Source organism: Triticum dicoccoides, chromosome 5A (genome assembly GCF_002162155.2).
Source record: "Triticum dicoccoides isolate Atlit2015 ecotype Zavitan chromosome 5A, WEW_v2.0, whole genome shotgun sequence".
NCBI classification, from domain to species: domain Eukaryota; kingdom Viridiplantae; phylum Streptophyta; class Magnoliopsida; order Poales; family Poaceae; genus Triticum; species Triticum dicoccoides.
Genome location: NC_041388.1, coordinates 135,043,519 through 135,061,274, shown reverse-complemented (window position 1 = coordinate 135,061,274; position 17,756 = coordinate 135,043,519).

Below are 17,756 nucleotides of genomic sequence, written 5' to 3'. Positions count from 1 at the left end.
TGATAGATATGATAAGATAATATTTTTGGTATTTTTATGATAAAGATGCAAAGTAAAATAAATGCAAAGTAAATGGCAAAGTAAATAACTAAGTAGTAGGAGACTGATATGATAAAGATAGACCTGAGGGCCATAGGTTTCACTAGTGGCTTCTCTCGAGAGCATGAGTATTCTACGGTGGGTGAACAAATTACTGTTGAGCAATTGACATAATTGAGCATAGTTATGGGAATATCTATGTATGATCATGTATATAGGCATCACGTCCGAGACAAGTAGACCGACTCCTGCCTGCATCTACTACTATTACTCCACTCATCGACCGCTATCCAGCATGCCTCTAGAGTATAAAGTTAAAAACAGAGTAACACCTTAAGCAAGATGACATGATGTAGAGGGATAGACTCATGCAATATGAAGAAACCCCATCTTGTTATCCTCAATGGCAACAATACAATACGTGCCTTGCTGCCCTTACTGTCACCGAGAAAGGACACCGCAAGATTGAACCCAAAGCTAAGCACATCTCCCATTGCAAGAAAGATCAATCTAGTAGGCCAAACCAAACTGATACTTCAAAGAGACTTGCAAAGATAACCAATCATACATAAAAGAATTCAAAGGAGATTCAAATATTATTCATAGATAGAATTGATCATAAACCCACAATTCATCGGTCTCAACAAACACACAGCAAAAAGAAGATTACATCGAATAGATCTCAACAAGAGAGGGAAGAACATTGTATTGAGATCCAAAAAGAGAGAAGAAGCCATCTAGCTACTAACTATGGACCCGTAGGTCTGAGGTAAACTACTCGCACTTCATCGGAGGGGCTATGGTGTTGATGTAGAAGCCCTCCATGATCGATGCCCCCTCCGACAGAGCTCCGGAACAGGCCCCAAGATGGGATCTCGTGGATACAGAAAGTTGTGGCGGTGGAATTAGGGTTTTTGCTCCATATCTGATCGTTTGGGGGTACGTGGGTATATATAGGATGAAGAAGTACGTCGATGGAGCAACAAGGGGCCCACAAGGGTGGGGGCGCGCCTGGTAGGGTAGGGCGCGCCCCCTACATCGTGGCCTCCTGTTACGTGCCTTGACGTAGGGTCCAAGTCTCCTGAGTTGTATTCGATGAGAAAATCACATTCCCGAAGGTTTCATTCCGTTTGGACTCCGTTTGATATTCCTTTTCTTTGAAACCCTAAAACAGGCAAAAAAATAGCAATTCTGGGCTGGGCCTCTGGTTAATAGGTTAGTACCAAAAATAATATAAAAGTGGATAATAAAGCCCAATAATGTCCAAAACAGTAGATAATATAGCATGGAGCAATCAAAAATTATAGATACGTTGGAGACGTATCAAGCATCCCCAAGCTTAATTCCTGCTCGTCCTCGAGTAGGTAAATAATAAAAACAAAATTATTGATGCGGAGTGCTACTTGGCATAATTTTAATGTAATTCTTCTTAATTGTGGTATGAATATTCAGATCCGAAAGATTCAAGACAAAAGTTCATATTGACATAAAAATGATAATACTTCAAGCATACTAACTAAGCAATTATGTCTTCTCAAAATAACATGGCCAAAGAAAGTTCATCCCTACAAAATCATATGGTTTAGTCATGTTTCATTTTCGTGACACAAGAATGCTATCATCATGCACAACCCCGATGACAAGCCAAGCAATTGTTTCATACTTTAGTAATCTCAAACCTATAAACTTTCACGCAATATATAAGCGCGAGCCATGGACATAACACTATAGGTGGAATAGAATATAATGAGGGGGGTTATGTGGAGAATACAAAAAAGGAGGAAGTCTCACATCAACGAGGCTAATCAATGAGCTATGGAGATGCCCACCGATTGATGTTAATGCAAGGAGTAGGGATTGCCATGCAACGGATGCACTAGAGCTATAAATGTATGAAAGATCAACAAAAGAAACTAGTGGGTGTGCATCCAACTTGCTTGCTCACGAATACCTAGGGCACTTGAGGAGGCCCATTGTTGGAATATACAAGCCAAGTTCTATAATGAAAAATTCCCACTAGTATATGAAAGTGATAACATGAGATACATTCTACTATGAAGATTATGGTGCTACTTTGAAGCACAAGTGTGGCAAAGGATAGTAACATTGTCCCTTCTCTCTTTTTCTCTCATTTTTTTCCTTTTTTGGGCATTTGCTCGTTTTTATGGCCTTTCTCTTTTTTTGGGCCTTCTCTTTTTATGGCCTTTTTTTATATTCCTCACTTGGGACAATGCTCTAGAAAATGATGATCATAACACTTCTATTTATTTACAACTCAATCATTACAACTCGATACTAGAACAAAGATGACTCTATATGAATGCCTCCGGCGGTGTACCGGGATATGCAATGGACCAAGAGTGACATGTATGAAAGAATTATGAACGGTGGCTTTGCCACAAATACTATGTCAACTACATGACCATGCTAAGCAATATGACAATGATGAATGTGTCATGATGAACGGAATGATGGAAAGTTGCATGGCAATATATCTTGGAATGGCTATGGAAATGCCATAATAGGTAGGTATGGTGGCTGTTTTGGGGAAGATATAAGGAGGTTTATGTGTGAAAGAGCGTATCATATCACGGTGTTTGGATGCACCGGCGAAGTTTGCGCCAACTCTCAATGTGATAAAGGGCAATGCATGGTACCGAAGAGGCTAGCAAGGATGGAAGGGTGAGAGTGCGTATAATCCATGGACTCAATATTAGTCATAAAGAACTCACATACTTATGCAAAAATCTACAAGTCATCAAAAACCTCGGTACTACGCGCATGCTCCTAGGGGATAGATTGGTAGGAAAAGACCATCGCTCGTCCCCGACCGCCACTCATAAGGAAGACAATCAAATAACACCTCATGTTTCAAATTTGTTGCATAACGTTTACCATACGTGCATGCTACGGGACTTGCAAACCTCAACACAAGTATTTCTCAATTTCACAACTACTTAACTAGCACGACTTTGATATTATTACCTCCATGTCTCAAAACAATCATCAAGCATCAAACTTCTCTTAGTATTCAACACAGTCATAAGAAAGTTTTATTATTAATCTTGCATACCAAGCATATTAGGATTTTAAGCAAATTACCATGCTATTAAGACTCTCAAAATAATCTAAGTGAATCATGAGAGATCAATAGTTTCTATAAAACAAATCCATCACCGTGCTCTAAAAGATATAAGTGAAGCACTAGAGCAAAATTATATAACTCAAAAGATATAAGCGAAGCACATAGAGTATTCTAACAAATTCCAAATCATGTATTGATCTCTCAAAAGGTGTGTACAGCAAGGATGATTGCGGTAAAATAACAAGCAAAGACTCAAATAATACAAGACGTTCCAAGCAAAACACATATCATGTGGCGAATAAAAATATAGCTCCAAGTAAAGTTACCGATAGAAGTAGACGAAAGAGGGGATGCATTCCGGGGCATCCCCAAGCTTTGGATTTTAGGTGTCCTTAGATTATCTTGGGGGTTCCATGGGCATCCCCAAGCTTAGGCTCTTGCCACTCCTTGTTCCATAATCCATCATATCTTTACCCAAAACTTGAAAACTTCACAACACAAAACTTAAAGTAGAAAAACTCGTGAGCTCCTTTAGCGAAAGAAAACAAAAGACCACTTCAAGGTACTGTAATGAACTCATTCTTTATTTATATGGGTGTTATACCTACTGTATTTCAACTTCTCTATGGTTTATAAACTAATTTACTAGCCATAGATTCATCAAAATAAGCAAACAACACACGAAAAACAGAATCTGACAAAAACAGAACAGTATGTTGTAATATGTAGCTAGCGCAATATCTGGAACCCCAAAAATTCTAAAATAAATTTCAGGACGTGAGGAATTTATCTATTAATCATATGCAAAAAGAATTAACTAAATAGCACTTTCCGAATAAAAATGACAGCAGTTCTCGTGAGCGCTAAAGTTTCTGTTTTTTACAGCATGTTCAACAAGACTTTCCCCAAGTCTTCCCAACGATTCTACTTGGCACAAACACTAATTAAACACAAAAAACACAACCCAAACAGAGGCTAGATAATTTATTTATTAATAAACAGGAAAAAAAAATCAAGGAATAAAAATAAAATTGGGTTGCCTCCCAACAAGCGCTATCGTTTAACGCCCCTAGCTAGGCATAACAAGCAAGAATAGATCTAGGTATTGCCATCTTTGGTAGGCAATCCATAAGTGGCTCTCATAATAGATTCACAAGGTAATTTAATTTTCTTTCTAGGAAAGTTTTCCATGCCTTTCCTTAATGGAAATTGGAATCTAATATTTCCTTCCTTCATATCAATAATTGCACCAATCGTTCTAAGGAAAGGTCTACCAAGAATAATAGCACATGAAGGATTGCAATCTATGTCAAGAACAATAAAATCTACGGGCACATAATTCCTATTTGCAACAATAAAAACATCATTAATTCTTCCCATAGGTTTCTTAATAGTGGAATCCGCAAGGTGCAAGTTTAGAGAGCAATCATCAAAATCACGGAAACCTAACAAATCACACAAAGTCTTTGGAATCGTGGAAACACTAGCACCCAAATCACATAAAGCATAGCATTCATGATCTTTAATTTTAATTTTAATAGTTGGTTCCCACTCATCGTAAAGTTTTCTAGGGATAGAAACTTCCAATTCAAGTTTTTCTTCATAAGATTGCATCAAGGTATCAACGATATGTTTAGTAAACGCTTTATTTTGACTATAAGCGTGAGGAGAATTTAGCACAAATTGCAACAAGGAAATACAATCAATCAAAGAGCAATTTTCATAGTTAAATTCCTTGAAATCCATAATAGTGGGTTTAGCAACATCTAGGGTTTTAATTTCTTTAATCTCACTTTTATCAAATTCAGCATCAAGATCAAAAGATTCAGAATCCTTGGAATGCCTTCTAGGTAAAGGTGGATCATATTCAGTCCCATCATTATCAAGATTCATATTGCAAAACAAAGATTTAATAGGGGACACATCAATAACTTTTAGATCTTCATCATTATTTTCATAGCAACTCGGTTTAGCGGCCATCTTATTAACTTGGGTAGCATGTTTATCTGAAATTTCAGCAGTTAATTTCTCAAGATGAGCGAGTTGGGATCTTAAACCATCGAATTCTTTAGACATATCATCGAGCTCTTTATTCATAAAACTCAGAAAACTTTTCTGTTCTTTAAATTCGTTTCTGATGAAACTATTATGTTCAAATTGCAAAAGCATGAAACTCCTAACATTATTTTTGATTTCTTCTAAACTTTTAAAGTGAAGGTCACCAAATTTAGGTAGAGCCATCGTGACAAGCAAACTACACACACAAGCAAACAAAAAGCAAGCGGGCAAAAAGAGGCGAATAGAGGGAGGATAGAGAGAGAGAGAGGGGCAAATAAAACGGCAAGGGTGAAGTGGGGGAGAGGAAAACGAGAGTCAAATGGCAATAATGTAATGCGGGAGATAACAGTATGTGATGGGTACTTGGTATGTTTGACTTTTGCGTAGACCTCCACGGCAACAGCGCCAGAAATCCTTCTTGCTACCTCTTTTAGCACTACGTTGGTTTTCCCCGAAGAGGAAGGGATGATGTAGCAAAGTAGCGTAAGTATTCCCCTTAGTTTTTGAGAAACAAGGTATCAATCCAGTAGGAGGCTATGCACGAGTCCCTCGCACCTGCACAAAACAAATAAATCCTCGCAACCAATGCAAATAGGGGTTGTCAATCCCTATAGGGCCACTTACAAGAGTGAGATCTGATAGATATGATAAGATAATATTTTTGGTATTTTTATGATAAAGATGCAAAGTACAATAAAGGCAAAGTAAATGGCAAAGTAAATAACTAAGTAGTAGGAGATTGATATAATAAAGATAGACCCGGGGGCCATAGGTTTCACTAGTGGCTTCTCTCGAGAGCATAAGTATTCTACGGTGGGTGAACAAATTACTGTTGAGTAATTGACAGAATTGAGCATAGTTATGAGAATATCTAGGTATGATCATGTATATAGGCATCACGTCCGAGACAAGTAGACCGACTCCTGCCTGCATCTACTACTATTACTCCACTCATCGACCGCTATCCATCATGCATCTAGAGTATTAAGTTAAAAACAGAGTAACGCCTTAAGCAAGATGACATGATGTAGAGGGATAGACTCATGCAATATGAAGAAAACCCCATCATGTTGTCCTTGATGGCAACAATACAATACGTGCCTTGCTGCCATTACTGTCACCGGGAAAGGACAATGCAAGATTGAACCCAAAGCTAAGCACTTCTCCCATTGCAAGAAAGATCAATCTAGTAGGTCAAACCAAACTGGTAATTCAAAGAGACTTGCAAAGATAACCAATCATACATAAAAGAATTCAGAGAAGATTCAAATATTATTCATAGATAGACTTGATCATAAACCCACAATTCATCGGTCTCAACAAACACACCGCAAAAAGAAGATTACATCAAATAGATCTCCACAAGAGAGGGGGAGAACATTGTATTGAGATCCAAAAAGAGAGAAGAAGCCATCTAGCTACTAACTATGGACCCGTAGGTCTGAGGTAAACTACTCACACTTCGTCGTAGGGGCTATGGTGTTGATGTAGAAGCCCTCCGTGATCGATGCCCCCTCCGGCGGAGCTCCAGAACGGGCCCCAAGATAGGATCTCGTGGATACATAAAGTTGCGGCGATGGAATTATGTTTTTTTGCTCTGTATCTGATCGTTTGGGGGTACTTGGGTATATATAGGAGGAAGGAGTACGTCGGTGGAGCAACAGGGGGCCCACGAGGGTGGGGGGCGCACCTGGTAGGGTAGGGCGCGCCCCCTACCTCGTGGCCTCCTGTTACATGCCTTGATGTAGGGTCCAAGTCTCCTGAGCTGTATTCGATGAGAAAATCACGTTCCCGAAGGTTTCATTCCGTTTGGACTCCGTTTGATATTCCTTTTCTTTGAAACCCTAAAACAGACAAAAAACAACAATTCTGGGCTGGGCCTCCGTTAATAGGTTAGTCCCAAAAATAATATAAAAGTGGATAATAAACCCCAATAATGTCCAAAATAGTAGATAATATAGCATGGAGCAATCAAAAATTATAGATAAGTTGGAGACGTATCAGCCGCTCACCGTCGGGGAAGGAAGCTGACGGAGGGTGAGCTCACTCTACGGCAGAAGAAAAATTGCCCACCCTCTGCTCCTCGCTGCTCTCCTCTGCATGGCTCAAGGGTAGGCAGGAGCTCCGATCCATCTCAGGCACCGACGAGATTTTGCATTCACCTTCAATTTACTGTTTTGTGTTTTTCTGAAGATAAAAATTCAAAGTGCAAATGTAGTCCCCTGATGTTTGCTCTTGAGGTTCAATTTATTTATTTCTGCAGGAAGATGGTGCAGTTTGGTTGGATGTTGTTTTGCATTATTTTTGCATTTCCTTCGTCATGCAGTTTGGACAGCGAGCCTTCCTCCGTGGCGCATGCGTGTGCGCAATCCGCGGCGTGTGTGTGTGTGTGTGTGTGTGTGTGTGTGTGTGTGTGTGGTGCAGCCTGTCTAATCATGCAGTCCGCGTCCATGGCCGTGCAACTCAAACAAGCCCGCAATGAAGTTCCGTGCTTGTGTTTGAGTTGTTCGATTAACACAAGTGCACTACAACTCCTGGATGGTGGACTGCGGAACGTGCGGTGCGGTTGACGGACTGTTGAAGTTTGCCTAGGTCATCGCTGCAGTACGGCTAGGTGTCGAAAGCTGTTTTTTTTGTTAATTTTTCAGGTTTTCAGAGACTGCAGTTCATTATTAAAAATGTTTTCAAAAGGTCCATGCAGAGCACTATATTTTACTAAATGACTTTAAAAGGTATTTGCAGCTCACTTCAGTTTCCATAGCAGCTCACTTTGGTTTCACTTGCTTACGGCGCAGTGCAGTTCGTTGCAGCTCAATCCAATGGTAAATTTTAGAGTACACACGGCGGTGGATAAAAAAAGAAGCAAAAAACAGTGTGGTTCACTCACATTGTCCTAGCGGTTCACTTGCCTCGTCCTCGTAGCGCGGAAGAATTTCAAAAATTAAAAAGAAAACAAAAAATGTGTGTGGTTCATTTTGAAGTGCGTTTGGTCCTTGGATGTGGTTCATTTTTGGGAGTGATGATGTTCACTTCGATATATGATGTGGTTCACTTGCTCTAGTCTCTGCGGTCCACTCTCGTTCATAAAAAAGTTAAAAAAAAACAAAACCTTGTCCGACAAAAGAAATTATGCAGCTCGCTTGTCCATCCGATGCAGTGCGGTTTTCATTCTGAAGCAGTGCGGTCGACCTATGATGTTGTTCATCCTGTAAGTGCAAAAAATTGTTACGAAAGCGAAAAAAAGTAATGTGGTTCACTTCTTGATAGTGTTGTGGTTCATTTACACCCGATGTGAAGTGCACTCTACTTTCTCGTCCTTAAAAAAATTACATTTGAATAAAGTAAACCATGAAGTTCTCTAACACGTCTGATGCAGTGTGGTCTTTCGTCTGATGCAGTGCGGTTTTCAATCGGATGAAGTACCCACGTCGATTTGGGTGTCGCGAAAAACAGAGTGTCCGCATTTCGGTAAATTTAAAACTGCTCTTAAACCGTAAGGAATTAGAGAGAGACTTCTACATGAAAAATACATGTCGATATCTTTCCAACGGTATATTATTTGAATCATTTCGACAACCGGTTTGTAAAAAAATTCGCGAAAAACGGCCGCTGCCACTCGTCGTCCGCCACACGATTTTCGAAATTAACTTAAAACTGTAAGGAATCTCAAAACCATTTCTACATATGAAAGTTGCGCCTTGTCCATAGCTTTCCAATGACATATTACATGCCTAATTTTGGCATATGGTTCAAAAACTAGAGCGAAAACAATATCGAAAATTGAGAAAAATTCAAAAAAACATAATTCCGCGATTTAGTAAATTTGAAACTGCTCTTAAACCATAACAAATTAGAGAAAATAATAGATATCAAAAAGATGCGCCTCGACAATATATTTCCAACGGCGTATCATTTGCTTTATTCCGATGAGCGGTTTAGAAAAAATGACAAAAATACGCTCGCTGCCACTCGTCATCTGCCGCACCATTTTTGAATCTGCTCTTAAACCGCGAGGAATCTCGAAAAGTGTTCAACATGGCGAAGTTGCGCCTAATCAATAGCTTTCCAACGGTATATTATACGCCTCGTTTCAAATGATTAAAAAATTAGAGTGAAAACAGTACCGGAAAAACACTGCGTGTAGTTTTTCCGACACGAAGTTCACTTGCGTGAGTACTGCAGCACACTTAGTTCAAACAATGACGTGCACTTGCGTTGAGCGTGCAGTGCGGAAGTATTATCAGAATAGTTATTCTGCTAATATTAGCAGAATAGACCGGCTGTATATGTATATATATATATATATTCATACATATACATATATATCCACTCGGATGTAGGTTTTCATAAAGTATTATTGTTGACATTACCCTTGAGGTAAAAGGTTGGGAGGCAAACCTATAAGCCCCTATCTTTCTCTGTGTTCGATTAAAACTTTGAACCCATAAATATCACATAAGTGTTAGCAATTGTGAAAGACTAAATGATAGCTGACTATGTGAAATTTGCTAAATCAAAGCTCTTAAATAGACCCTTCCTGAAAATAAGATGAATTGCAATTGTTTGATGACTGAAAACATAGCTTGTTAGTTTTCAAAAAAGTTATCACTAGTACAGCGAGGTGCTATACAAACGGTTTTTAACCCCGTTCTGCGATGGCATTTGGAACCGTCACCTAGTGAGTGACGGCGATAGGGGGGTCCTTCCCACACGACCCAGAAACCGTCGGGGATATGCCTCCTAGCACACACGCTCGGCAAAATGAGTTCGTGTGCGACTGGCGAGGACTTAAATACAGAAATACGTACAGTAGAGCTAAAAAGTACAATTATACAGGCGAAATTATTTCCGGTCGCAAGTACATCCCACACAGTCAATCCCCGCTAAACGGTTTCGTTCGTGTGTACATCCCACACAGTCGCTCCAAGGAAAACGTTTCCGTTCACAGGTACATCACACACAATTTTCCCCATTAAATCATTTGTGATAGCTGATAACCCACAAGTATAGGGGATCGCAACAGTTTTCGAGGGTAGAATGTTCAACCCAAATTTATTGATTTGACACAAGGGGAGCCAAAGAATATTCTCAAGTATTAGCGGTTGAGTTGTCAATTCAACCACACCTGGAATACTTAATATCTGCAACAAAGTATTTAGTAGCAAAGTAATATGGAAGTAACAGTAATGGTGGAAAAAGTAACAATAGTAGTTTTTATAGCAATCGTAACAGTGGCAACGAAAAAGTAACTAAGCAAAGATCAATATGTGAAAAGCTCATAGGCAATGGATAATTATGTCGGATGCGATTCCTCATGCAATAGTTACAACATAGGGTGACATAGAACTAGCTCCAGTTCATTAATGTAATGTAGGCATGTATTCCGAATATAGTCATACGTGCTTATGGAAAAGAACTTGCATGTCTTTTGTTCTACCCTCCCGTGGCAGCGGGGTCCTATTGGAAACTAAGGGATATCACTACAAAAAAAATACACTTCCGTGATGATACGTGTTTGTCACAGTAGGTCGCTTTTTTGTCATGCATGTACATCCATGACAAATTTATGACAAAATCAAGATAGTCATACCTGTGCTGTCGTAGAAGTGTTCCATGACATTACCAAAATTATCATCACGGAAGTGTCCATTTCCATGACGATAAAATCGTGCGTCACAGAAGTGCTTTCGTCAAGGGTGACCGACACGTGGCATCCACCATAACGGAACGCCGTTAAGCTATCGGGTTGGGTTTTGGATCCGATAACCGGTTAACAGCCCCGACCAATGGGGATTTTCCACGTGTAAAATCATCATTGGCTAGAGGAAACACGTGCCGGCTCATCGTTGGGACAGATGTCATCCACTCATTGGACAGGAGGCGCCTATGATAGGTCGACACATGGCACGTCCCAACAGTGGCCCATTCTGGTGAAAAAGGCCGGCCCAGTAAAAATTAGCAGGCCGACCCATATAAGGCCTACTTGTGTCAGGTCCATTTAAGCCCACGACCCATACGAGATGTGCCAATTCGGCCCGTTAAAGATTTGATACCATTGCATCCCATTGTCAGTTCGAGCCCGTTAACAGCCCGCTATATATTTGGGCTCAATATCGGCCCGATGAGATTTCGGCCTGTTAACGGCCCATTTAATGGGTGGGCCAATTTTCAGGATGTACATCTTTCGGCCTTTTAGCGACCCATTTAAATGTTGGGCTAATTTCTGGCTCAGTGTGTCTTTCAGCCTATTGACGACCCATAAATCTGATGGGCCATTTGTAGTCGGACCTGAGTTTCGGCCTTTTAGCAGCCCATTTAAGTGTTGGGCCAATTTCTGGCCCGGTGTCACTTTCAGCCTATTGACGGCCCATAAATCAGTTGGGCCAATTGTAGTCGGACCTGAGTTTTGGCCTTTTAGTGACCCATTTAAGTGTTGGGCCAATTCCCGGCCCTGTGTGCCTTTCGGCCTGTTAACGGACCATAAATGAGTTGGGCCATTTGTAGTCGGACCTTAGTTTTGGCCTCTTAACGGCCCATGCCCTTCATGGTCCAATACTAGCCTAGTTTCTCTTTCGGCCTGCTAAAGGCCCACAACACAGTTGGGCCGTTTACAATATGACCTGACTTTCGGCCTCTTAGCGGCCCATGCTCTTCATGGTCCAATACAAGCCCACTGTCTCTTTCGGCCTGCTAAAGGCCTACAGTATAGTTGGGCCATATGTAGCCCAAACTTAGTAACGGCCTGTTAACGGCCTGTGAAATAAATTGGGGCCACCTGTTGCCCACTTCGATGTCGGCTTGTTAACGACCCGGGAGGTAAGAGGGCCGACCATTAACTTTCGCCCTAGTAACGACCCATTAACTTAATGGCCCCACTAAAGTTCGTTCATGTCTTTAGGCCAAATTAGATAATTTGAGCCCATTACGACGAGCAAAGGTACAACATATAGGGAATAACGTTGCACATCCAGAATATATTACAGGAAATTACATCCACTGGGCAATCAAAGATTGATGCCAGTGCAAATAAATGAGCAGAACCTAACCATCTACAACGTCACAATCTACAACCTCAGCACAGATGACGCCCATAAGCATGTGGGCAAGTTCTTGCTGCTTTGCCACACTGTCTCTGAAAACATTGATCAGTTGTTGTGTCGCACGACTCTGCACCTCTGATTCATCCACCATTTCCATCATTGCTTCAACCATTAATTGGTTCACAAACATACATTTATTCCGTCGCATTCGAGACAGAGGATACTGAATAGATTCAGATGGCGATTTTGGCAGGCTTGTATTATTGATAGTGGAGAGTGTCTTGACCACTGCATCATAACATAAATTAGGACGGGAACCAAACAGATTAATCATGAGTTATTGCCATATTACCTGGCCTAGATTTACTGGAAAGAAACAATGGGGTTGCCTTGTTGTTTTTAGAGTTTGTCTTCTTATCTTCAGCAGCCTACACAAAATTAACACACTAGCATTGCTATCATTGGCCAAGTGAGATAATAGGAAAGTAACATTGACACAACGAACGTTTGGGTAACTAGCCTACACCAAATTAACACAATATGGCACAGCTATCATCAACCAGGTAAGGTAATACGAAAGCAACATTGACACAATGAATGAATGGGCAACCAGAGAAGCACTACAATTCAGTAATGTGCGTGATATGAGATAGCATATTCATGCAGCTCAGTACGCAAAACTACCAGGCAGTTTTCCTTACAAAAATCAACATTGGCGCCTTTAACATTTTGCTACAACTAATTTTAGATTAGATAAAGGTTAGATTCAGTCCGATTAACAAAATACATGCTGATGTAGAAATATAGTGATATACAACAGGTACTTACATCGGCACTGGAACACAGAGAATTCCCGCAAGATATTTTCCTCGAATACGATCCCAATGGAGGAAGTCTTGTATCGTTTAACCTTATTTTCTAAAAGAGAGACGGGTAAGAAACATGTAGAAAATATGATTAGAATGCTATAAAATTTCATGATGCGAGGATACGCACACGCTTCTTAGAATGGAGTTGACATTCTTTTGCTGGACTGGAGCGGACTAGTTCTTTGGCCACTGGAATCTTCTTATTATCACTGGGAGTTCGGTTTCTCTGTGCTGGAGCAGTATCTATGGAAAATGGAGTTGGTTTATTATCTCCTGGCGTTTGGATCTTTTGCAAAGACCTGGTTTATAACCCTTCAGATTCTAACATAGCCATCTTCCCCTTGCATGCCTTATATAGAAGAATGGTTATTCAGTTATAAAACATGCTACAACAGAGATGGAATAGATACTAAAGAATAGAAAGGCATGACATATTGACATGTATTCACTCCATCCGAAAATAAATGAATGGGTCTAGGTGTATTTCAGTTCTAGATACATCCAGTTTTATCCATTTCTGCAACATTTAATCCGGACGGAGGGAGTATGATGTAAGAGCTAGGGATACAACAGGACAACACAGTAAAAAAACACTAAAAAACCCACTGCAGAACCAAAGTATTCAAACCCACTAATATGAGATAGTACACTCATGCATCTCAGGATGCAAAACTACCAGGCAGTTTTTCTTGCAAAAATCAACATTGTGGCCTTTAATCATACATTTTGCTACAACTAAATTTAGATCAGATAAAGGTTGGATTCACGCCGATTAACAAAATACATGCTTATGTAAAAATATAGTGATATACAACAGGTACTTACATCTACATTGGAGCATAGAGAATTTCTGCAAGAATCTTTCCTCATAAACGATACCATTGCAGAAAATCTTCTATCTGTTAAGCTTATTTTCTAAAAGAGAGATGGGCAAGAAACATGTAGAAAATATGATCAGCATGCTATAAAATTTCATGATGCAAGGATACGCACACGCTTCTTAGAATTGAGTTGACATATTTTTGCTGGACTGGAGCGGACTAGTTCTTTGGCCACTGGAATCTTCTTATTATCAATAGGAGTTGGGTTTCTCTGGGCTAGAGCAGTATCTTTAAAAACTGGAGTTGGTTTATTATCTCCTAGCGTTTGGATATTTTGCAAATGCCTTGTTTGTAACCCTTCAGATTCTAACATAGTCGTCTTCCCCTTGCATGCCTTGTATAGAAGAATGGTTCTTTAATTATAAAACATGCGGCAGCAGAGAGATGGAATAGGTACTGAAGAATAGAAAGGCATGACATATTGACATGTATTCCCTCCATCCGGAAAAAAATGGATGGGTCTAGGCGTATTTTAGTTCTAGATACATCCTTTTTTATCCATTTTGGCAACATGTAATCCGGACGGAGGGAGTATGGTGTAAGAGCTAGGGATACGACAGGACAACACAACAAAAAAACACTAGTTGAATGTAAAACTGTATGCTAGTGGAATACATACAGAAATAACTAAGGCAACATACACGTGTATGATTGGGAAAATAAGATGGCATTGCAACAGAGCACTAGAACATCACTTCAATGTAAAAAAACATGGTATGGTAGACAAATGAAGTACATACTGATGAATAAGAATGCATAAGATATTCAGAAGCATGATGTCCAAATTAAGCAGATGGCATTGCGATAGAGTAGAATGACAATACTTAAATTTTAAAACATGTTATCATGAATGGAATAGGTACTGAAAAACAGGAAGGCATGCCATATTTACATGCATGATCAGCATGCTAAGCACATGGCATTGCAACAGAGTAGATACACTCCAGGACATTATATGCATGTTGTACCCATATCACAGGCCAAGTTAGAGCAAGGACCTTGTGGGGTGAAGAGGATTCATCATCTTTCTGCAAGTCTTCTGAAGAACTGCCTTTACATGTTCCATCATATTAGGTATCATTGACATCAAGTTTATTGGCCTTTACATTGCTCCGTGAGGTTCTTGTGGATATATCAGTGTGTGCAATTATATCTGACATGCATGGAAGACAACTAGTAGTTAGATTTATGTAATGAGTGCCTGTAGGAGACGACATAAATAGTAGGACTGGGGTTAACTAGCAGCAACAGGTCTCATAAACTAAAGTGAGAGCACAGATGAAACTACAGAATATGTATCGTTTGTACTCAAGATTAACTAGATGGCACACAAAAGTATTAAAGAACAACATAGGAAATACTAGAAGTGGTATAATACTATAATCACCAGCCTGTGGGATAGCATTGGCTGATGGATGATAACTATGGAACAATGTTACCTAAAGAACAAGTATCTTAGTTGAACTATGGAATAGCGTTAACTCCTGAACAAGACCCGTAAGAGATCAGCATGAATATACAGTGAAATGTGATGATCTATTTTCCATGCTTAGATGAATAACAAAGCCATAAATGTTGCACACAAGTAAGATGAGGGTACAACCTATTTGGCTGCCATCCATAGGAGTGAGCATCATGCGCTGACTTGTGGATGGCCTTGTAGTTGTTGTGGCTGTGCATGTCGAGCACGCGCATTTGATGCAGGGAACTGTTGAGTGGGGACTATAGCTCCCTTCTGATGTATGCTTCCCTTGTTGGAGCAGCTGCAGTGAGTCGGAAGACGGTGTGTCTGAAGATGCAGATAACACATAATGTTAAGAACGACATATCTCTTTAATCTAAAGAGATACACTAAGAGATCAACAGCAAGGTACGAGAGTGGTCACACGTCTGTTGACTGAAGACTAAATTGGGGTCACACGATTTTATTTTATTTTGGTACCGTCCGATCTACGCCGGATGGCTGGCCGTCTTGTGCCTCCCGGCTGACACTGTTCGGAATCTTCCCCGAAGAGCCAGCGACCAACGGCAGAGTAGCCTGCCTCCGCCGTCTGTGGCCCCGGCCAAAATCCCGCTCCCCGCCCCACTGCACTGTCGTGGTTGCGCCGCCCCCGGGCCAATCCACAAAGACTCCCCGTCATCCAGATCCGGCGGCAGCAGTGCCTTCAACCCACGCAACTCTAAAAGATAGCCATCTAAGCGCTACTTCCGCGGTGAACTTTGCGGCCCCGCACCCTTACGTTAGACACCAGCCAACCGGCGGCCTAGGAGCTCCGCCGCCTCGAGGGGTGCTGCTTCCCATTGCAAATCGATTGGCCCAGAATAAAAATTCAGACAACTGACGCCTAAATAAAGTGATTTGAGATGAGGGTGCGACCTATCTGGCGGCATGGTGAAGTAGGCAAGTCCAGCTGCCGAGTCGGTGAGGCCGGCGCGATTGCGGTGGCGACCGGCGGCAGGGAAAGAGCGATGTCGCGACGGTCGATGGCTACGCCGAAGCAGCGCCAGGACTCTGGACGGATCCAAAGTTGGAGCCGCTCTGGCGCCGTGAACAACGGTGGGGGTGAATCGGCTCTGGTACAGTTCACGCAGCCGTCGTCGAGGCAGCACCATCAGCACGGAGTAAGAGGCACACGGCCCAGTGCACGACGGCAAATGGACAGCGTCTCCGGCATTAGGGAGGAGGGCGGCTATGAAATTGGTGCGGTGGGGCGCCATGGAGGTGGGGCTGAGGTTTCGCGGCTCGGGAGAAGGGAGCTTCCCGGGGAGAAGGTGATTTGGCGCCCACGAGGTATGAATGGGGGCGGGCGGGGGAAATTGGGAGGGGAGTGTAACCATGTCTTACGGATGCATTTGTCTGAAATGTGAGGGGGAGTTACAGTTCTACCCTTGCCTATAGGCTTCTCGGCTTGGGTCCGTGTACTGAGGGTCGGGGATAGTAGAGTAACTTTGCTTCTCTGGGCGGGAGCAATTTCGAGCGAGGAGGGCGTGTTTTGAACTATAGTGGGCACTAGCGATTTCGGCCGAGGAGAGCGTGTTTTGAAATAGTGGGCGCGAGCTATTTCGGGCGAGGAGAGCTTGTTTTGCCGACCATGGTTTATGAATTATTCGGCACATGTCATTTCGGCCGAGGAGAAGGCGCGCTTGGATGAAGTTACGAACCTACCCTCGATGTACAACGGGACAATTGATGCGTGTCCCACATAGGATGGTAATTTCGCGTCTCCCATTTATTTGCTCGGGCGAATTCCACCGAGCAGAGAGGATGTTTAACGGTTCATTCAAATTTTGGGAGAACGAGCATCCACGTCTACCTTACCAAGTCGATTCGGATCAAATTTTGAAATATTAGCTTGCCACTTCTTTTTTAGATGGAGAGATGATGCTTGGGAGTAATGTCTTTTTACATGCTCATTGCTAGCGATTTACTATATGACAAATAGTTGACCCACTCAAAAACGCGAATCAAACCCAAAATGAAATATCTTGATTCAATGAAATAGCTTGTTCAGTAGGTCAAAATAGTGAACTAAGTCCAAAATTGAACACCTCAATCGAGTAGCATGTTGTACAGTATTATAGTACTCCATGAACATGTTGAAAGTCAAATTAATGAACTTGTTTGATATACGCATATATCTGTTCATGTGTGGATTGCAGACAACATGTTCTCCAATTTAAATATTTGAATGCAAGTTTATATCGAAACATGGTTTATATCAGTCTTTGATGCATAAAACGCGACCTCCCCCTCTCCCGGACTCCTGTTCTCTCTCTCTCTCTC